Source organism: Camelina sativa, chromosome 3, assembly GCF_000633955.1.
Source record: "Camelina sativa cultivar DH55 chromosome 3, Cs, whole genome shotgun sequence".
NCBI classification, from domain to species: domain Eukaryota; kingdom Viridiplantae; phylum Streptophyta; class Magnoliopsida; order Brassicales; family Brassicaceae; genus Camelina; species Camelina sativa.
In genome coordinates, this window is record NC_025687.1 from 24,887,169 (window position 1) to 24,910,749 (window position 23,581).

Below are 23,581 nucleotides of genomic sequence, written 5' to 3' on the forward strand. Positions count from 1 at the left end.
AAAAATCGAATTGAGAAAAGATACAAATTATATTTAAATTAACGAAATCAGAAACGAATTACAACAGCATAATATGAAGCAGTAAATAAATCACGGAGGCGAGATATGATATCTCTTTTCTTAATTCATTAAATCGGTCGTAAGTGCTTTCGGACAATCACGATTTATGAATCCCAGGATACAACCGATCACAAACTATTACAGTAGCACACCAGTAATAGAACTCAAGCGAACAGATCTACGTTATACTCTCGAGACTACTAACTATAAGAACTTACTTTAGACTAAGCAAGGGAGATGGAGAGAGATCTTCAGAGGAAGGAGGCTTTTATGTTTTTTAGTGTGTGAAATAATGAGAGACTATGTCTCTATATATAGTGGAAGGAGAGAGGTCTCGAGAAAATATTCACTGAATATTCTCGGAGTACTGCCCAAGTTTGCTTGGAGTTCACACCTAGTCTTTTCATATTTCCGATGTTTAGAAGAGGTTTTTTACATTGCAACACACACAAATTAAATTCTTTCACAATATCACATTTTTATAATTTTTTTGCGAGAAAAAATGGCTAATGTTGGAAATACTAGTGTGTCTACTAGTCTTGAAGAGTAGGATTGTAAGATAGCGGAGTTGGAAGATGAGACAGTGAAGTTAGAAGAGGCCCTGAAGAAGCTCAACGATAAGAAAGTGAAGTTGGATGAAGAGTTCTTCGAGTTGACGAAAGAGAAAAAAGAGCTGAACGTGAAGTTGGATGAGCTCTGCGAGATGACGAAAGATGGAAAAGAGCTGAAAGTGAAGTTGGAAGAGGTGAAGGAGGAAACCCAAGAGTGAAAGGTTACTTTTACTATTCCAGAGTGAAGCTCTCTTATAAATAAGTAACTAAGATATTGATCTTGAGGGCGAGTGAAATATAAAGACATGTTAATTTTAATTTTTCGTGAACTATTTAAGTCCAAGGAGACTTTCTTGTAAGTAAAATAATTGGGAAATTGTTGTCTCTAAACTCATCTCTGGTAAGTTTTATATCCGTATAATATATAGGGTGAATTACTTAAATGTTACTCATTTTAGGTAATATTACTAGAATCTACAAAAATACTATTTTATTACTAGAATGTTTCGGGTATTTTCAAAATACCCAGCGTGCCCCTGTTTTATGTTACCGGAAAAACGTTATTACAAAAATACCATTGCCACGTCAGACGCCACGTCAGAAATCGCTGACGTGTAACCATAACTCAGCCGTAACGCGTTAAAGAGTATGTTGCGGCTGAATTATCAGAAAAACATTTGAGTAAGAGCGGACGGCTGACTATGAAAATCTGGCTGAGTTATGCTCATAAGTCAGCCAAGCGTTACGGCTGACTTATTAAATTATGGCTGAGTTATGCTCTAACTCAGCCGTCCTTATGGCTGAGTATTCACCGATGGTTGAGTTATCAATACGACACGGCAGAGTTACCATTTTTCGACTGGCTGAGTTATGAAAAACGGCTGACTTATGAGATGTTGTTACGGCTGAGTTATGGTAAAAAAACTATAACTCAGCCGTCATAGGCTGACTTATCATACAACTCAGCCATTTGACGGCTGACTTATTAGTAAAAGATTAATTACTAGAATGTTATTCAGTTACGGTTGACTTATCAAACGATACAGCTGAGTTTCATATTTTCGGTTGATGAAGCGGCTGAATTTGGCAGCAATTTTTTTTCTTTTTAATTACTGTAATGTTTTTCATGTTGTGGCTGAGTTTTAGTTAGGCTGAGTTATGGTATTGTTTGATGGTTGACTTGCCACGCCGGACGCAGCATCCATGTCAGCATTCCATGTCATCATCTTTTTCTCTGGAAATACGAAACGTCGTTCGACTCTTGTTCTTCAACTGGTTAATAAGTGAACTATTTACCTTCTTATTCACCTTGCTCTTCTCCTTGTTCTTCACAATCTTCTTCACCTTGTTCTTCTACTTCTTCTCCACCTTGTTCTTCATTATCTTTCATGGATCCAGTTCCGGTACAAGTTGTGTCTGGTAATTGGATAAAGACACATAAATATGTATTTAACTCCGACGATAGAGGGTGTATAGTTGTGCAGATAGACGGAAGAACAACACACGACAAGCTTGTGAAGCTTGTTCTTGAAGACTACGGATTGGGCGCGTTTAACCATTAGCTAAAGCTGAGCTACATGTTCTCGAACAGGGCAATAAAACATGTGGCGCATGATACTCCACCAGTTTTTGTCTCCAATGATCGACAGTTGCAATGTTTTTTGGGGCTATGGAAAAATGATCAGCTACGTCTCTGTGTAGAGTTTTTGGCGAAAGAGTCTACAGAAACTAATGGAGCTAGAGGAAGTATGATTCGGCGAAGCAGAGACTCGAAAGCAGAATCTACATCTGACGAAGAAAACGAAGAAGAAGCTGTCGAAGTAGCATCTGACGAAGAAGAAGACGATGAATTTTCAACCCGATTTGATGTTTTCGACGACTCCGATGGTGAGTCATCTGATGACGAGAAGTTTTCTGTATTGGGCGAGCCTCAGAGTAAAGAGGAAGACCCACCTACTCCGCCTCCTCAGAAGAAAGCATCATAAAGATGATAACTTTGCCGGATCAAAGATGAATCCGGATGCTTTTAGTTTGGACGTGTCAACGCTAAAAATTGCTGTAGGACAACGATACAGGAGCAAAAAGCAGTTCAGTAATCACGTGAAACCTATTTCGGTTAGGGATGGATTTGATTTTAATGTACCAACCTCAAATCTGAGACAAGTGGTTTTTAGGTGTTGGGTGAAAGGATGTCTTTGGAGAGTTCGTGCATCTGTACAAGGGGATGTGTAACGCCCCCAAACCACCGTATGGCCGGGCGGACCGCGAACGGCACCGGGACGCCACTATGGAAACGTTCACCAACGATCCGGCCGGGTGCAAGAACGAATCAGGACCCTTTGGCCAGTCCATCGGTGAGGTTCCCGACCACACAGCACATCCTTAAGGCTTTGCAACCCTACAGACACGCCGTACGTTGAGCCAACTCGGACACAGTCTATATCAGTACCACTCGCCCGTTTAAAAGAAATCCGTATACTTTATTAGATAAAAAAAGTTTATTACAAAACCGATACCAAAAGATCTTAGAGTTGTTGGATAAGGCCTAGTGCCAAAGTTTGATTCAAAATAAAACATACTTGTATTTTACAATAGACACAAAATAAAACTACTTTGTGTTCCTATCGTTCACCACGCCCTCTAGTTCCCTATAGGGTTACCTGCAGCACAAATTATTATCATAAGTAATCTAGTATTACTTAGTGAGCTCAGGGTTCCTGCAAAGAAATAATCCCCAACCCCAACCCCAACATCATACAACATGCAAGCAAGGAAACAATTTATAAGCAATCAACAAACACTCAACATCAATCAGAGAATGGCATGCGGAAGATAATGAGCTACGCAAATTCATCTTACAAGAAAATACCACAACATGCAACAATATGCAACAACATGCAACAACACAAACTTGAATAAAAACAAGAAGTTTTAAACAAGTTTAATTTATGGGCCCGGTATGCTTCCTTTCCTTAACACCCCTTTGAACTACCGCATTACAACCACAAAGGCATGTAACCGGACTTCACTTAGAGCCACACCGTCGTGTAGACAGCTTCGGCCAGGGTAGCAAGCCCAGTAACCTCCGAGCTCTTCGTAACCAAACCTACAAACACATGAACATGGGTTGCATGTCGCGGCTGCATGTGGTACGGAATTGGAAGGATAGCAATATCCCAATCTTACTACGCTAGCAAGAATTTCTCGCGGAGTAAAACGCATTAAGACTTCACCAAAGTTGATACTTGAGTTTTTATGGTTTTTAAGCTCATAATTTTACAAGTATCTTAACTTAGTTACTACCCTAGTTACTAGAACATCTCGAACTAGCAACCGGTGTAACCTCACAGCGCATGCATTTAAACAAGAAAATCACAAAAGAAATTCAAGTAAAAATGCAACTAAATGCTCATGCAAACCGTGCACTAGATGGATGTCTTTAATCCCCATCTAGCCCGGCGAAATATGTGCCTGAACTCACAGAAAACCGGCAATGATCGGACTTTCTTGATGAAGCTTCTCTCGCGGCACACTTGGATCTCCTCTTTTGTTGAAATCGATTTCCTTATCGATTCAACCTTGAAGCGGTTGATAGTCTCGTCTCGCTTCCTCTCTTCTTCTATTTTGTGAACTCGCCCACTCTTCTTCACCTTCTCTCTCAATTTTCTCTCTTTACCCCTTGTATTCTTTTGCGAAAATGAGAAGGGTGAAGTCTTATTTATAGAGAGCTTGAGCGGTGGAGGTGGCCAATGCATGAAATGCATTTCTTCTTCCTTAGTGCATGTTGCTTAACACTTGTGAGTGTTTAACATTAACACTTGGCCACTAAAACTTTGTTTAATCTCCACTAACTCCTCCTTGATTAAAATAGTCCTCCACTAACTCCAATTTGATTAAAATAATCCTCCACTAACTCCAATTTGATTAAAATAATCCTCCCTTAGTGGGCTCTTTCCCATCCTTGGTTCACGTCCGCACACGTACTTGATCGTTCGGCGTTCGTCTGTATGTCTGTCTGTGCTCGTACGTCCGGTACGGTATATGGTACCTGGTACCATTGAGCATCTCTCGATTCGTACAGAATTTCTCAGACATCACTTCCGTAATTCTTCTACCCTCTTCCTTGCCTCCCATTTGTGTCCCTAGCACGTCCTTAGACCAGGGATTTTTATTTTGAATTTTACCCCTTGGTGAGGGTCATTACAGGATTACCCGAATTTTCATGTTCATGTATACGTTTCGGAACACACATGTTCTGTGACGGAACGTTCTACTAGATGCCGCCAATCAACAGCTGATGTATTGGCAGGTCTTTACAGGGACTATCTTGGTGATCTTGGTCCGGATGCTAAACCTAAAAGTGTCGGAGTCATTTTCAATAAGCAATTTAGTCTAAAGATAATTACTATGTTTCGAATGACTTGTTGATAATAATGGCTGAGTTATAGGTATGTATAGGCTGAGTTATTTACATTTTACGGCTCATTTATTGATTATTTACGGCTGACTTATTTGAATGTATCGGCTGAGTTATATATATATTATGGCTGATTTATAAATTTGTTGGTGTCAACAGATGGGTTATTGTAAGGCATATCGAACGCTGCTGAATGCAAGGCAGATCGATGAGGGAACTCCTGAGGAAAGTTTTAGCGAGTTGCCTTCTTACATATACAAGTTAAGAAGGGAAAATCTGGGAACAGTCATACATCTTCAAATAGGTGATGAAGATAGATTCAAATATGTTTTTATTGCTTTTGGTGCGAGTATTTATGGGTTTGCTTTCATGCGCAAAGTTGTTGTTGTCGACGGAACGTTTCTCCATGGTAGTTACAAAGGGACGCTTCTAACAGTCCTAGCTCAGGATGGTAACTTTAAAATTTTCCCATTAGCTTTCGCAATTGTTGACACGGAAAATGATGAGTCTTGGCGTTGGTTCTTTACACAACTCAAAGTTGCCATTCCAGACGAAAAGGATCTTGCGATAATCTCCGACAGACATAAGTCAATAGGGAAAGCGATTGGTCAAGTGTATCCGTTGGCTTCGCGTGGAATTTGCACTTACCATTTGTATAAGAACATCTTGGTCAAGTTTAAAGGAAAACATTTGTTCCCTCTGGTGAAAAAAGCGGCAAGGTGTTTTAGGCTAACTGATTTTAATGAGGCTTTCAATGAGATTGAAGCACGTCATCCCGAACTACATGGATACCTCCAACGAGCTGGTGTCCGAATGTGGGCGCGTGTTCATTTCCCGGGTGAAAGGTACAATTTAATGACAACGAATATTGCAGAATCAATGAACCATGCACTATCAAATGCTAGAAGTCTTCCCATAGTTCGACTTCTAGAATCGATACGGGATATGATGACCAGATGGTTTTCTGAACGGAGAGAGGATGCAAAATCGCAGCTAACAACGCTCACTCGAGGTGTTGAGAAACTGTTACAGGTAAGTTTACATAAGTCAGTCGTCAATGTTGATAACTCAGCCATAATAGTTACCATATATCATCCGTGATTGTTTCCTTATCTCAGCCATAACCATTATAGTTTTCATAACTCAGACATTGTTGTTTCAATAACTCAGCCGTAATTGTTTCCATAACTCAGCCGTAATTGTTTTCATAACTCAGCCTCAAACGTTTTTTTTTGTTCTACTCCCTACTAGGACCGTGTCACCGCGGCAAGACTTATGGAGGTACAAACGCTTGATGCTGTACGTGTGCAAGTGAAATATGGATCATCTTTGCATGTTGCAAATTAAGAAATAAAAAGTTGCACATGTCGTTGTTTCGACCACGAGAAAATACCATGCATCCATGCAATCGCAGCTGCAGAGCATATGGATGTGTCTCGTATATCCATGTGCGATACAAAATTTAGGAGTGTCGATTTGGTTAACGGATGGGCTGGTTCCATCATGCCTCCAGATGAATCATTCCCTGCTCCTGAAGTTGTGGATAATCAGAAGTGCTTGCCTCTGATTGTTGTGAACCAGCCAGGAAGGCCAAAGAAGCGTAGGATTAAATCATCTTTGGAAGTTGCCACTGAAAAGAAACGCCCTAGGAAGCAACACGCATGTTCGGGGTGTAAGCAAGTTGGGCAAAATGCGAAAACTTGCGCTCTATAGTTAGGGAGATTTATTTTATTTTGTGTAATAACTCAGCTGTCAAGTATTATAACTCAGCCATCACATGAATCGACGTGACCTTTCGTTTTCTGCTATCTAATTATTTTGTGTGATAACTCAGCCATAACTCACTATAACTCAGCCATAACATGAATTGACTAGACATTTCGTCCCGTATCACGGTAACTCATCCGTCATAAAATATAACTTAGCCATATAATCAGTCGTTTGCTTTCATATTGTTTCTTTTGATAACTCAGCCATAACTCACTCTAACTCAGTCATCACATGAATCAACGTGACCTTTTGTTTTCCCGTAGAACTATAACTCAGCCGTTAAGCAATATTATGGCGGGAAACCATAAGTTAACCTAGTAATAGACGTGACCTTTATTTTGATAACTCAGCCATATAGATTGTTCATTTTGATAACTCATCCGTTATTCACTATAACTCAGTCGTCACATGAATCGACGTGACCTTTCGTTTTCCCGTAAAACTATAACTCAGTTAAGCAATATTTTGGCGGGAAACCATAAGTTAAGCTAATAATAGACGCGACCTTTCTTTTGATAACTCAGCCATATAGATTGTTCATTTTGATAAATCAGCCAAACCTCACTATAACTTAGCCATCACATGTATCAACGTGACCTTTCGTTATCCTCAGCCTCAAAGTGAAAGTAGATACTAAAATGTGGAAGCATAAAAGACCTTAGTTAATACATGAAAAAGATGGGAAAAAGGTACTAGGCGAAGAAATGGAAAATAATTACTGCTGATAAGTTAAAACTGGAAATCACTGCTGGAAACCCTAAAGGATCTCAGAGACTTTGAGGGACAACCACAAAAGGTAACAGTTTTTGCACATGATTTCATAGTCTCCATAGTGGAGAGAATGGAAACCATAATCCAAACAACACATCACAGCACAAGCGGGTGAAGGGAGTGGCGGGCTGTCAGGATAGCGATGGGCGGCTGAGTATGAGTTTTTTCGGGCCATCTTATAACGATATAACTCAAACAGAAAATCATTACCGGTTGCCATGGCATCCGAAGACATTAGACGATAACGATTTGCATCAAACAGCTGGAGGTAATGGACGGCCATAACCTCATTCCCTTGACAAAACTTAGTATCCCACATGCTAAGGTGGCATAAACATCGGCCGGTACAATACGACTGAGAATATCAATCCCACGCTGGATATCTCTATCCTCAGCCACAACCCTTAGCCCTTCGTAGTAAATGGCAATGGGGTTGCCGGCGTCAAAGCATTTGACGAAGAAAGGCCTGTGCCACCCTTCAATTTGGAGGCCACCATCAGGGGCATTGGATGTGTTGATATCTGATGAATCAGTACAAAGGCAATAGATAGCAGCTGTCTTTAGAACTTCTTTACTGTATACTGCATTTTTTCCCCTATGACCAGCCCTTAAAATAGAACCAAGTGAGGACCATAGATCTTCTGCAACAAGGGAAACGATTTTTATGAAAACGTCGTCGGGGAGATCCGGCATCTTGGGTGCTCGAGCAGACAGTGTTGTAAACAATAATTTTATTCTAGTTTGTAGTTGAGAGGTAATAGACTAAAGAAACGGGAATATTATAACACAGTCACTTGGTTCTATTTTTAGTTGAGAGGTAATAAATAGAGTAATAATTTTATTGTTAAGCAATATTTTGGCGGGAAACCATAAGTTAATCTTGTAATAGACGCATCGACGAGACCTTTTCGGAATTATAAATCACTATAACTCAGCCGTCACATGAATAAACGAGACCTTTCGTTTTCCTATAAATACTATAACTCAGCCGTCAAGTAATATATATATATTTCATCTATCTACTTTCAGATTGTTAATTGTGATAACTCAGCCATCACTTACTATAACTCAGCCATGACATCAATCGACGAGACCTTTCGTTTTCCCGTAAAACTATAACTCAGCCGTTAAGCAATATTTTGGCGGGAAACCCTAAGTTAACCTAATAATAGACTGAGTTCTAACTATAACTCAGCCATCACATGAATCCTATAAACAGTTTAGTTTTACAAGAGTATATCTGGTTTTTAGAAAGTTTTAAAAGATTTTATAAGTTGTTTATAATGATATATATCAGTTTGATTTGCTTTTTTAAAGGCTTTACAAGTTGTTTATAATGTTTTAAAACAGTAAAATCTGAATAAAAAATTCTTTTAAAATGGAGTTTACAACAGCACAGGCTGAAATACTTTATTAAAAGGAACAAATACAAGATAAATTATTCAAGAGTTTTTAAAATAGATTTGAACTATTTAAATTCATATTTCAGTTTCCTCTCCCAGCATATTGGTTTGTCATCTCTCTAGCCATTGCTTCAAACCTTGTCCTATCAGATTTGTAGAGGTTGTAGAGGTTGGCAAGATTTCTATTGATCTGGTCCTCATCATCGACCTCTGGTTCAATCAACTTCTCCACTAATCTCTTGAAAAGCAAAATAATCGACATGGGATGCCAATAGGCGGACTTCAACACTCTTAGGTATATGCCTCCATTATCTGATACGTTTGGGTGGCAAATTTTTGTGACGAAACAAACCTGCATTATCAAGAAATTATGTTTACAAAACTATTGAGTTGCTGCAAAAAGAGGAGTCCTAATATACATGCTTGCTAAAATAAAAGTGAGTATAATCAAAAACAAATACCTTGGGGGGGATTATTTGGGTAATCAGGCGGAAAATGAAGACTCATTTTAAACACTCCCCCTTCATAAGGGGTGTTCACCGGTCCGATTAAAGTAGCCTCCCAATGGAAAATGTCGTCATCAACAATTACTAACAAAAATGCAAACACACTCAATCTTTTTTATCCTTAACAGTAAAACAAATCTAATCTTAAGATGTATGTGTTTACCTGCTGTGACGTTTGTCGAATGATCCCTGTTCAAATATTTCAACCCAGACCTTAGATGGCTTGAAGAAAGATGGGCCATTTCTGACGGATTGAAGGAAGAAGGTTATAGGATTTGTCGACTCTGAGAGATGATTTATACTCTGAGGAAGAAGGTTATAGGTTTGATGTGTAAGTCAAGAGCAAAAAGTATTTATAATACACGAAGCGTCTCTTTGGTTTACAAAAAGTACCCATTCGGCTTCATAAATACATAATTCTTACCCCTTCAACGCGTATTTATAACCGAACCAAAGCGACGCTTCGCGTATTACCCCTTAGCGATGGTAGTTGAGAGGTAATAAATAGACTAATAATTTTATTGTTAAGCAATATTTTGGCGGGAAACCATAAGTTAATCCTGTAATAGACGCATCGACGAGACCTTTTCGGAATTATAAATCACTATAACTCAGCCGTCACATGAATAAACGAGACCCTTCGTTTTTCTATAAATACTATAACTCAGCCGTCACGTAATATATATATTTCAGCTATCTACTTTCAGATTGTTAATTGTGATAACTCAGCCATCACTTACTATAACTCAGCCATGACATCAATCGGCGAGACCTTTCATTTTCCCGTGAAACTATAACTCAGCCGTTAAGTAATATTTTGGCGGGAAACCCTAAGTTAACCTAATAATAGATGCGACCTTTCATTTCGGTTTCTTATTCATTGTATCATTGCACCTATAAATATCCTCTACATCCAAGTACAATATATAGCATTTCCTTCGATCATTGCATATGTAAGTCTCCTCTCCATCCCCTCTCAATCTATTTCATATTTTTCGATCATTGCACCTATTAGTTGGTGACGGTTGTTTTTATTTTGATGCCCGAGCTATAGACGGAGAGGGTTCCAGTAGACGTCAAAAACGCAAGGCAGACGAAGCAATATTGCCAGCAAGAGGTGCAGATTACGAGTGGGAAAAGGAATCACTATTGGCCGTGTCCGAAGCTTTTACTCAGACAAGAGTCACGGCCGAGGCGGAGACAAAGCGTCGCTACACAGAAGTTCTGCGTATGATGGATGAGCATATGAAGAAGTAGGAAGAGAAGACCGTCCTCGTGCATCAAGTGGAACTAATCGACGCTCAACTATCCCAACTGAATCAAATCTTGGGTGAAGAACTTGTCGACTTAGCAACAGAGCACAAGAGGTTAGAGGAGATGAGAAAGATTGTGGAGGCCGATGCCGACCAGGGTGTGGTTCCTCCTCCTCTTGATTGGGATAAACTAAAAGCTCATGGTTCCTCCTCCTCTTAATCGGTTTTTAGAAGTGAATTCCATTGTAATGTCGTGTCTTCTTCTTTATTAACTCTGAACTTGTTTTTTTTTATTTCTTTTTGTAATGTTTCATAATAATATAACTCAGTCGGTATTACGATAAATCAGCCACTAAAGATTTATAAATCACTCTAACTCAGCCGTCACATGTATCGACGAGACTTTTTGTTTTCCCGTAAATATTATAACTCAGTAATATATATCAGCCATTTACTTTCATATTGTTTCTTGTGATAATTCAGCCATAACTCACTATAACTCAGCCGTCACATGACGTTTCGTTTTCCAATAATGATTATAACTCAGCCGTCCAATCATATATATCATTCATTTACTTTCAAATTGTTTCTTGTGATAACTCAGCTATAAGTCACTATAACTCAGCCGTCACATGACGTTTCGTTTTCCAATAATGATTATAACTCAGCCGTCCAATCATATATATCATTCATTTACCTTCAAAATTTTTCTTGTGATAACTTAGCCATTACTCTCTATAACTCAGCCATAACATGACCTTTCGTTATCCCGTAAATATTATAACTCAGCCGTAAAGCGATATTTTGGCGGGAAACCATAAGTTAACCTAATAATAGACGCGACCTTTCGTTTTTCCTATTGTTTTTCCTGTATATTCTCCTCATTCATATGTCTGACTCTCTTTCATATCTTTCATCTCATTCTCCGTTTCTATTGTTTCTCTTTATCTTCTCCTAAATCATAGATCTGTCTATCTATTACATCTTCCTATCGACATGGAAATTGTTCCTCACATCGATTGGACAGTTTTTTAGAGATGTCGAAGCAATCATTTGCGCCACTGGTCGGGAGAATATTCCGGTTCTAAACCCTGGTGTGGGTTCCTGGGTTGACAAAACCCTGTTACGTGGTTCAAGTTCCTTCACGTTCTCTCTATCGCGATTGGAGGAATACTTCAACACAACTGGCACCATGCGTGGCCGACGTACCGCTTGATTCCCTTCCACTTTAAGAGACGGTGGTTTCTCCTCCTCGCGGTAAGATCAAGAAAAAAACCAACATATTGATATTATTCTATACTCTTATCGTTTCTTTCCTTTAATTGTAGCGTAAATACACGTGGGATTCAAAGCATACTTTAACGGTCTGGACGCAGTTTAATTTGGTGGCTAGAATGTTATTCAGATCCCAGATGCGTGCTCTCAAGAGGATATGGGCGAGTGGTGGCAATAAACGCTAGATGCTGAGTAGCATAGTTTGGAATGATTTGGTCGATATGTTTGAAGAATTTGGCCCAGATGACGTCGATTTCAAAAAGTGATTTTCATTGTACTTTTGTGTCGTCTTCTATGTGAACTAATGAACTATGAACTACGAACTATGATTTTGTGTTTTTTTATTTATTTCGTTTATGTTGTACTTTCATATTAATATAAATCAGTCGTTATTACGATATCTCAGCCATTACGGAATTGGTTAACTCAGCCATCACTTTACCGTAACACTTTGAATAATATATCTCAGTCAACACTCAAATTAGAAAGTGTGTAAAAATCACTCTAAAAATATCCCTTTTTATTGGTTTTAATGATAGTAATATTCATATTTCCATTCTAAATTTAAGTTTGAGTTATAATAATTTTAATATTCGATTGTCGGACAAATACTTTTACAAAAAATAAAAAAGCGTGAAAAAATCTCACTTTATGAATTTATTATGAATTCATAATAAATTATGAATTCATAATATAAAAAAGCTCACTTTATGAATTTATTATGCGTGTGGATTTGAGCATGCACAGAATTAGTGATTTTTCGCATTTCCCTAACAACACTTTTTGTGATATCGAGTTTTTTTTTAGTTAGATAATTTATCAGGAATCTGACAGAACGAAAGACCCAGGAAAGAAAGAAGAATACGTTTTCATATTATTGTGAAGACCCTAAACGATAACTCAGCCGTCATAAACTATATCTAAGCCATTATTACAATTATAAGACTAAATAACCGACCAAACCAAACCGAACCGAAAATTAATTTTACCCCTTTTGGTATTTTTGTATTGGTATTTTCGGTTAATTATGATTATATTCGGCTTGCTATCGGTTATATTAAGTTAATCGACCTAATTTGGATAACATTTGGATTATTTATGGTTATATATTCGTCTAACCGACACATAACTGGAAATAACCAAAAAGTAATTTCAAAAATTTTTAAAATTTGAAAAATGGTTATCATATTAGTATATCCAAATTACCACCTTAAACCAAACACAATATAACCAAAACCAAACTGTTATATTAAAACCCATAATGTTAGAAATATGAAACATACACTTCAAACCCTAACCCTAACCCTAACCCTAAACCTAACCCTAACCCCTAAATCTCATGTTTTGAATGTTTTACACATTTTCATCAAAATGTGTAAAAATCAAACTTTGTCTATAATTATTACCTTTTATTATTTATTATGATTGTAATATTCATTTTTTCAATCTACATTTTAATTTTGAGTTATAATAATTTTAATTTACAAATATTTCATAAGTCAGCCGTGTGAAGTATGTCAATCAGCCGTAAGTTAACCGTAAACCAGCCATAATTTTGAAAATAGACATATCAAAGTTTTACAAATCCAAATGTTTTACATATCATAGTACATAATGCATATACTACAAAAGACAAACGAAACGAAGGACATAATGCATTATTTAAACTGAACTCATAAAATCAGGTGCCTCATCGTAGATTTCTGTTGCCATTATAACCCGTATAGCCTGGATATTTTGATCACAGATTCCATCGAAAGACACACCAAGCGCTAGAAATTCTATAAACTTTAAAGCGTACACTCCACAGTCACCAACCTGTACGTTTTGAGGGACCTTGGAGACACTCTTCCTCCTGAAGCTGAACTGACTGAAAGTAGATGTACGAATTTCGTGAGGAACGTTCTCGTTCATCATTGCTGGAATCATCTGCATAAACGCCCTACAAGCATTCAGCATTCTATTATCACTGTCTTTGTTTGCTTGACCCACGATGCTATCATAGCAATCAATATGCCTTCTGATGAGATCCACGTGCAGCGCCACCCAGTGATTGCCTCCAGTTTGTGGAGCAATATACAGGTGATACACATCTTCTATCCACTTCAAATTAGTCGGTTCATCTAGTGGAATCAAACCTTTAACAAAATCTTCATAACTATTGCCAGTCAATTTAAAAAACTTGGGTTTCATCTCAAACTGTTTATGATCATGAACCATCGTTCTGGTGAACCACGAGTCTACAAACGCAATTCGTTTATTGTGAATGGGAAGGGATCTCATTTGTACCTAATACTGAGGAGTCTCATAAACGCGCCCATGTGCTGTAAAACAGAAAACTGATTAGTAAACAACAACTCAGCCATAATGTAAAATAAGTCAATCGTAAACATAATAACTCAGCCATTATGTATTATATCTCAGCCGTAAACATAATAACTCAGACATCAAGTTAAACTTACTGTATCTGACAGCCACCCAAATGTACCATCCTTCACTGGCCAGTTCTTTCTTTCTGTGATGAGAGTCCTATAGAATTCAATATTTGGTGCTGACTTGCCTAATGGTGTATCCCTAAGAAACAAATAAGAACAGGTTAATATAATTTTAACAAGATGTGATTAACAAGGGTCTAAAGGGTCATACTCGGCTGTCTTTAGGTACTCCAAAAGGTTTTTCAACTTGACCGCATCAACCGGTGCCAGAGGATCATATATTCCAGGTCCAGGTACACAGTTATTCCTCATGCACGTCAGTCCGTTGTCCCCAATATAAGGAAAAATCCTCGATTGTGTAGCTTGTAATTTATTCAATGAACTTCCATCCGGGGCAGCTTAACATTCTCTAGCCTTAAAGCTTTAATTCTATCAAGCCTAATCTTTTCCTCCTCATCATCCTCAGATTCAGACTCAGGTTCAAGGATATTGTTTTCAGCCATAATCTCGGCTGTCATATCACATATACTGCTGTCAGCAGCGTCGGCACCAGCGTTTGCACCAGCTTCAGATACTCTCTCTTTTGCGGCAACAGGTTCTACATATTGCAACGGACTGACGTGAGTAGGCTTAGTATTCTTTCTACCTCTTCTCTTTTGCGGATTATTCCCAACCTTCTTTTCCGCCAACTCTTTGACCTTCTTCGCAGCGGCCGCCTCATCTTTGGCCTTCTTTGCCGCCAACTCTTTGATCTTCTTCGCAGCGGCCACCTCATCTTTGGCCTTCTTTGCATCTAATTTTTTGTCCTTCTTTTCATCTTTGGCATTTTTCCTCGTGTTAGGACGTTGAATTGGTTTCGTAGCAGCTGGAGACTTCTCAATGAAATTAAGAGGATCATCTTTATCAAACTCTTTATTCAGATTCCTACTGACCCCAGCCATACCACGACCACCTACCTGTATAACATAGCGAAGACAATTAAAGATAATGATAACTCAACCTAAAAATTCTGGAAAATCAGCCATAACATTAACATAATTCAGACATTACCGGAGGACTGTTGACAGAGTAGTTTTGTTGCATTTTTCCTGGAACTGCTGGTGGACTATTTGTTGTCAACAGTTTATCCCGAAGGTCTTCTGGTAACAGGTTCTTTATTTTGAAATTTTTATAATTTGACCAATCATCAAAAGTGTTTTGGCCAGTTTGCCCAACACCCAAGGAAAGCACGTGCTCTTTCATCTGGTTGAGATCACTCTCAACAGATCCAAACCTGGTTTCAAACCTTTCATTCATCCTCTTTTCTATTCTATCTTCAATGTTTTTTTCCAAGGTGTCAAACCTTGAGGTTAAATTAGACACCAACTCAATGAGAGTTCCAACCGACCCAACCGACACATCTTCTCCAGCATCTTCCTCCTCACTAGCACACTGAAACATATACACAAACCGTCGTAAACAAGCTAACGAAAGATTACATATAATATAAACTCACTATACACCATATCTCTTACCTTTATTCCTTTCTTATTCTTCTTCTTCCTCTTCTGTTCAGCTCCTTGACCAGATCCACCACCCTGACTGTTGGAAACTACCACCTTCTTGACTTTTTGCTTCTTTGCGGGAGGAGAGTTAGAATCAACTTTCTGCTTCTTTGCGGGAGGAGAGTCAGAATCAACAGCTGCTTTAACATCTGAAAAACCTTTAACAAACTTATCCTCATGTATGTCTTGGATAAGGCGATCAACTGCTGGCTCGTCTTTTTGATCTGGCCACGTATGAAATAGCTCGCGTACATCATCCTTCATAACCATTTTAGTCACACGCAGCTGTAACATAAGAGAATATGAGACCCATCAGTAAATAATAACTCAGCCATCACGAAAACATAAATCAGCCATTACTAAGACATAACTCAGCCATCACTAAACCATAACTCAGCCATAACTAAATCATAACTCAACCATTACTAAACAATCACTCAACCAGATATAAACCTTACCTCACCAAACGCTTTGATTTCTTCAGCAATTACGGTTTCCAGCGTTGAACGTGTACATTTTCCACCCCATCGAAGCAACGGTATGCCACCATGTTCAGCTGATGCATTCCCAAACCGTTCTCCAAAGCATTTGATGGACTCATACGCCCAAGCCTGTAACACGGGTGTAAACCCACTAAGGGTGTACGACTTTCCTGTAGGGTTCACCATATTTATAGAATCAACAAGAGCTTCAAATGCTGACCGACCCCACGTATAAGTCTTCACGGCTTCATCATCAAAAACTCTTTTGGCACTTTCATATGGAATTCTAGAGTTATTATGCAAACCATAAAGTCCAATGTGTTGAAGAAGCAACAGCCCCAACCATTTACGATGATCAAGGTTAACCCATCCCCGGCACACTTTTAATGCTTCCCTGAGTTCAAGTAGCGTTGGACCTGCCCCACCAGGCACTTTCAAAAGTCTGAAGAACTCTTTGTGTTCCTCTTCAAGTTCAAACCGTTCAGTAGGCATTAAGTCTATGTTTAACCCCGTCACATAATGAAATTCATTCAACCCAAACCTGATAGGTTGACCGCCGACCACAAACCAAAGCTCCTTCTTATGTACCCTTAACTGGTTACATAGTAGGAAATGTACAACCTTACCAGACGAGACGAATTGGCTATCAACTAGCTTAGAGATTATTCCAATAGGTACATCCTTCGTTTTTTCCCACGCATCCTGTCCTATTGATTCCCTAATCTGAGGGAATTTTAACATCGTGAAATTGGTGTTAATTTGTTTAGTATGTAGAATAGACTTCATTTCTGGCCAAAGTCTTGGGGGGTAATCCCTTGCTTGTTCTTCAGAAATATCCTTAGCCATCTCATAGTAAAGCATAAAATAAATCAGCCATAACATATGACAAACGCAATGCATATAATAACTCCGCCAAAAATACATAACTCAGCCGTAAAGCATAAGATAACTCAGTCCAAACTCAGTCATCAACGACGACGATAATCAGCCGTAACTCAAAAATAAAGAGGAACACACATGCCAGAACTCGAAGACGAGACGGCTTAGACGGAAACGAACAAGACAGCGACGACGAAGAGAGAAAGAGCGAATGAGGATATCGAGCGAGGAAGGCGAGAGGTAACGGCGAGAGATGACGGCGAGAGATGACGGATAGAGAGTAGAAAAAGACAGATTATCGCCGGCAGAATTAGGGTTCGTCGAGAGAGAGAGAGATTTCGACAACGATAGGGACAGAGAGTTTTTTTTTTTGCGGTTTAAAAACTGTTCACTTTCCCTCTCATTGAAACTGTCGATTCTGGAAAGATAACTCAGGAGTCATAAATGGTATCTCAGCCAACCCTCAAATTAGAATGACTAAATAACCGACTAAACCGAACCGAACCGAATTTTTTTTCCCAATTTGGTATTTTTGTATTGGTTTGTTTGCTTAGTTTCGGTTATATTCGGCTTATTTCGATTAAATTACGCTAATCTACTTAATTATAATATATTTTGGGTTATTTATGGTTATATATTCATCTAACCGACCCATTACCGGAAATAACCAAAAATTAATTTCAAATTTTTTAAAAAAATATTCAAATGGTACTCATATTAGTAGTATATCCATATTACCACCTTAATCCAAACACATTAGATCCAAAACCAAACTGTTATATTAAAATCAAATAATGTTACTCATCTAAACCCTAAACCCTACACCCTAAATCCTAATCCTAACCCTAACCCCTAAACGTCATGTTTTGGTATGTTTGACTCATTTTGATCAGAATGTGTAAAAATCACTCTTTGTCTATAATTATTATTTTTATTGGTTATAATAATAGTAATATTCGTTTTTCCATTCTAAATTTTAATTTTGAGTTATAATAACCTTATTTTACAAATATCTCATAACTCAGCCGTTTAAGTCAATAACTCAGCCACTACTTAGTCAAATTACTGGCCCCTTTTTTTAATAAAAAAAAATAAATTCAAAAATTTGAATTCAAATTTTTGAATTCCTTTTTAATAATAAATCGTTTAAAATATAATTATTACGCATGTGGTTCTTAACAATAAACATAATTATTGTTTGCATCTCCCCAACAACACTTTTTACATTCCCGAGCGGGTATATAATAAATTAATATGGCTGTCGTATAACTCAGCCGTAACACCATTATTATGGCCGTTGCATAAGTCAGCCGTAACATAGTTGTTAATTTAACTGACTATCCTAAGTCAGTCGTGTAAAGAACACAACTCAGCGTTCAAGTATATTACTGTTAAACGACGTCGTTCGATATATTGTTTTAGTATAAATTATGGGATTTGTTGTGACTTATTGCTTCAGTAATCGAGATCGAGTCAAGATGATGGCAAACAGAGATATCTACGGCCGCATCTCAAGGGCTGATGAGAAAACTGCTTCTGAAGCACTAGCTGAGGTAGATCTCTGGACTATCTGAAATCTCAAAGCATTATCTTAATATTGTGTTTGTGGAACTATATGAGCTGAATCATAATGAAATAAATATGAAAATAAGGTACGGCGAAATCCGGAGGCGTGACAAGGGCGTTCCAATCGGGTGTAATTGCGGTGCGGTGCTTCTCGTTGCCACTTCTAATGATCCTACCACGAGAGGAGAACGTTATTTCTGTTGTCCGTATGACATTACAGATGTAAAGATTTTTGTACTCTTATTTTTGAGTTTTGTGTTCTGCTTCTGACTTTTTTTTTAGTCTAATATGAATTATGTACTATTTGTAAGGGTCCCGGTCAAGGCTGCGGTTTCAGGAAGTGGTGGACTGATGCAGTGCGCGAAGAGTTTAGGGTTATTCAGGAGGAGAAGAATGAGATGAAGCAGGACTTGGATGCATCCAAGAAGCGCATCGAGATTCAAGAAGAAATGATCTTGTATTTGGAAAAGAAATATGACGCGCTGGAGAAGAAGTTTGAGAGCTTGAACAAGTATCTGTGAGATTAGTCAAGCTCCGTTGTTTTATTTTTTATTTGGAATTGATATGAACTTTCTATGTTGTGGTGTTTTATCAATCTATTTTAATAACTCATTCATGATTAATTATAACTCAGCCGTCATAAACGATATCTCAGCCAACCCTCAAATTAGAATGACTAAATAACCGACTAAACCGAACCGAACCGATAGAATAAATTTTCCAATTTTATATTTTTGAATTAGTATGTTTGCTTAATTTCAGATATATTCGGCTTAATTTCTGTTATATTAGGCTAATCTACTTAATTACAATATATTTTGGGTTATTTATTGTTATATATTAATATAACGGACCCATAACCGGAAATAACCAAAAAAAAATTTGATTTTTAAAAAAAATATTCAAATGGTAATAATATTAGTATATCCATATTACCACCTTAACCAAAAACATTAAAACACATTAGAACCAAAACCAAAAATCAAATAATGTTACTCATCTGAACCCTACATCTCAAACCCCAAACCCCAACCCTAACCCTAACCCTAACCCCTAAACGTCATGTGTTGTATGTTTTACACATTCTTGATGAGAATGTGTAAAAATCAATCTTTCTCTATAATTATTACTTTTTATTGGTTATAATAATTGTAATATTCATATTTCAATTGTACATTTAAATGTTGAGTTATAATAATGTAAATTTACGAATATTTCATAAGTCAGCTGTGTAAGTCAATAACTCAGCCATCACTAAGTCACTTTGTCGGAATTTTTAGATTTTTTATTCGAATTTTGAGTTCAATTTTTTAATTATTTTGTATAATATATTGTGAAAAAGCTAACTCTATAAATTTACTACGCGTGTGGATCTGAGCAGGCACAGAATTATTGTTTGGGTTTCCCCAACAACACTTATTGTAATATCGAGGCAAGGCACGAAAGACTAAACGAAGCCGTACCAAGTACATAACTCAGCCGTACGAAGTAGATAACTTAGCCGTTCGAAATATATAACTCAGCCATAACATAAATGTATATTTAATATTTAATTATAACTCAGCCATGTGAAGTACATAACTCAGCCGTAACATTGAAAAGATACTAAACAAAGGACTTTCTTATCCAAGTACAATTCCTACCAAAAGAAATCCAAATTTTTTTCAATACCCAAGTACAATTCCTACCAAAAGAAACCCAAATGTTTTTTACATATCCAAGTGCAAGTCCTACCAAAAGAAATACAAATGTTTTTTACGTGAACTCATTCATAAAATCAGGTGACTAATCGTAGATTTCAGCTGCCATTTTAACACGTATACCCTGGATGTTTTGATCACAGATTCCATCGAAAGACAAACCAAGCGCTAGAAATTCTATAAACTTTAAAGCGTACACGCCACAGTCACCAACCTGTACGTTATGCGGGACCTTGGAGACTGTCCTCCTCCTGAAGGTAAACTGTTTGAAAGTCGGTGTACAAATTTCTTGAGGAACATTCTTGTTCATCATTGTTGGAATCATCCGCGTAAACGCCCTACAAGCATTCAGTATTTTAAGCTCATTGTCTTTGGTTACTTGTCCCACGATGCTATCATAGCAATCAATATGCGCCCTAAGCAGATCCACGTGCAGCGCCACCTAGTGATCGCCTCCAGTTTGTGGAGCAATATAGAGGTGACCCACATCTTCAATCCACTTCAAATTAGTCGGTTCATCTGTTGGTAACAAACCTTTAACTAAACCTTCATAACTATTGCCAGTCATTTTAAAAAACTTGGGTTTAATCTGGAACTGTGGTAGACTACAAATCATATCACTGGTGAACCACAGGTCTATAAATGCAATGCGTTTGTTGTGGAATGGGAAGGGATCTCGTTTGTACCTACACCTAAGGACTCTCATAAACGCGCCCATGTGCTGTACAACAGAGAACTGAGTAGTAAACAACAACGCATCTATAATGTATTATAAGTCAGACAACGACAACAATAACTAAGACATTAAGATAAACTTACTTCATCAGTAAGCCACCCATAGGTACCATTTCTTTCTGGCCTCACTGGCCAGTCCTTTCGTTCGGTGATTAGCACCCTATAGAATTCAATTTCGATTTCGCCTTTGCCTAACAGAATATTCCTAACAAACAAATAAACACAAGTTAATATAATGTTAACAAGCTGTTATTGACTTGTTAAGCAAAAGGGTCTAAAGGGTCATACTCGGCACTCTTTAGGAACTCCAAAAGTTTCTGCAACTTGACCGGATCAACAGGTGCCAAAAGATCAAATATTCCAGGTCCAGGTGAACAGTTCTTCCTCATGCACGTTAGTCCGTTGTCTCCAATATAAGGGAAAATACAGCTTGGATGATCTTGTTGTGTATTCAATGCACTCCCATCCGCTGACAGCTTAACACTCTCCAGCCTTAAAGCTTTAATTCTATCAAGCCTAATCTTTTCCTCCTCATCATCCTCAGATTCAGGTTCAAGTGAGTTGGCTTCTATCACAAACTGGTCTGTAATATCATCAACATCAGCACCTTCTGCACCAGCTTTTGCACCAGCTTCTCCCTTATTCAAACCTCCAGGTAGTACAAATTTAAACGGCTTAACAGCAGTAGGATTTTTAGTTGGCCTACCTCTACCTCTTTTCTTTTCCTGAATGTCAATAGCCACAGCTACTTCTTTGGCCTTCTTTGCCGCAGCTACTTCTTTGGGCTTCTTTGCCGCAGCTACTTCTTTGGGCTTCTTTGATGCAGCTACTTCTTTGGCCTTCTTTGCCGCAGCTACTTCTTTGGCCTTCTTTGCCGCCTCTAACTCTTTGGCCTTCTCTGCCGCCTCTAACTCTTTGGTATTTCTCCTCGTGGAAGGCCGTGTTTTCATATCAGCTGGTTTCTTAGCAGCTGGAGACTTCTTAGCATCTGGAGAAGTCAAAGAGTTCTTTTCTTGTATATCATAGCAAAAACAATTAAAATTATGATAACTCAGCCTAAACATTCTGAAAAATCAGCCATAAAACAAAGATAAATCAGACATTATGATAACTCAGCCTAAATATTCTGAACAATCAGCCATAAAGCAAAGATAAATCAGACATTACCTTCTCTGCCGCCTTTAACTCTTTGGCCTTCTCTGACGCCTCTAACTCTTCGGCATTTCTCCTCGTGGAAGGCCGTGTTTTCGTATCAGCTGATTTCTTAGCAGTTGGAGACTTCTTAGCATCGGGAGAAGTCAAAGAGTTCTTTTCCTGTATATCATAGCGAAGACAATTAAAATTATGATAACTCAGCCTAAACGTTCTGAAAAATCAGCCATAAAACAAAGATAAATCAGACATTATGATATCTCAGTCTAAACATTCTGAAAAATCAGCCATAAAACAAAGATAAATTAGACATTACCGGAGGACTGTTGATAGAGTAGTTTTCTGGCATTTTTCCTAGAACTTTTGGTGGACCTTTTGATGTCTGAAGTTCCTGTCCATGTCCAAGGTTATTTAGTTCATGTCCATGTCCCAGGTTATTTAGTTCCTGTCCCAAATTTAAAATCTGGTCAATCGTGTTTTGACCAGGTTGCCATAAATCCGTTGAAAGCACGTGCTCTTTCATCTGTTTGAGGTCCGTCTCAAAAGATCCAAGCATGGTTTCAATCCTTTCATCCATCTTCTTCTCCAGATTCGCCGATACATTTTCAATGTTTGTATCAACGGTGTCAAACCTTGTGTTTAACTTAGAGATCAATTCAAAGATAGTTCTAACAGACCCATCTTCCCCAGCATCTTCCTCCTCACTTACCTTTTTTCCTTTCTTCTTCCTCTCCTGTGCAACTCCTTCACTAGTTTCACCACCCTGACTGTTGAAAACTTTCATCTTCTGGACTTTCTGCTTCTTTGCGGGAGGAGATTCAGACTCAACAACTGCTTCAGCTTTCTTTTTCTTTTTCTTCTTATCACTCCCCTTAACATCCAAAAAACCTATAACAAATTTATCCATATGTATGTCGTCGATCAGGCGATCAATTGCTGGGTCGTCTTCTTGATCTGGCCACGAATGAAATAACTCGCAGCCATTTTCCTTCATAACCATTTTTCTCACACGCAGCTGTAACATAAGAGATTATGAAACCCATCAGTAAGTTTTAACTCAGCCAACACTAAACCATAACTCA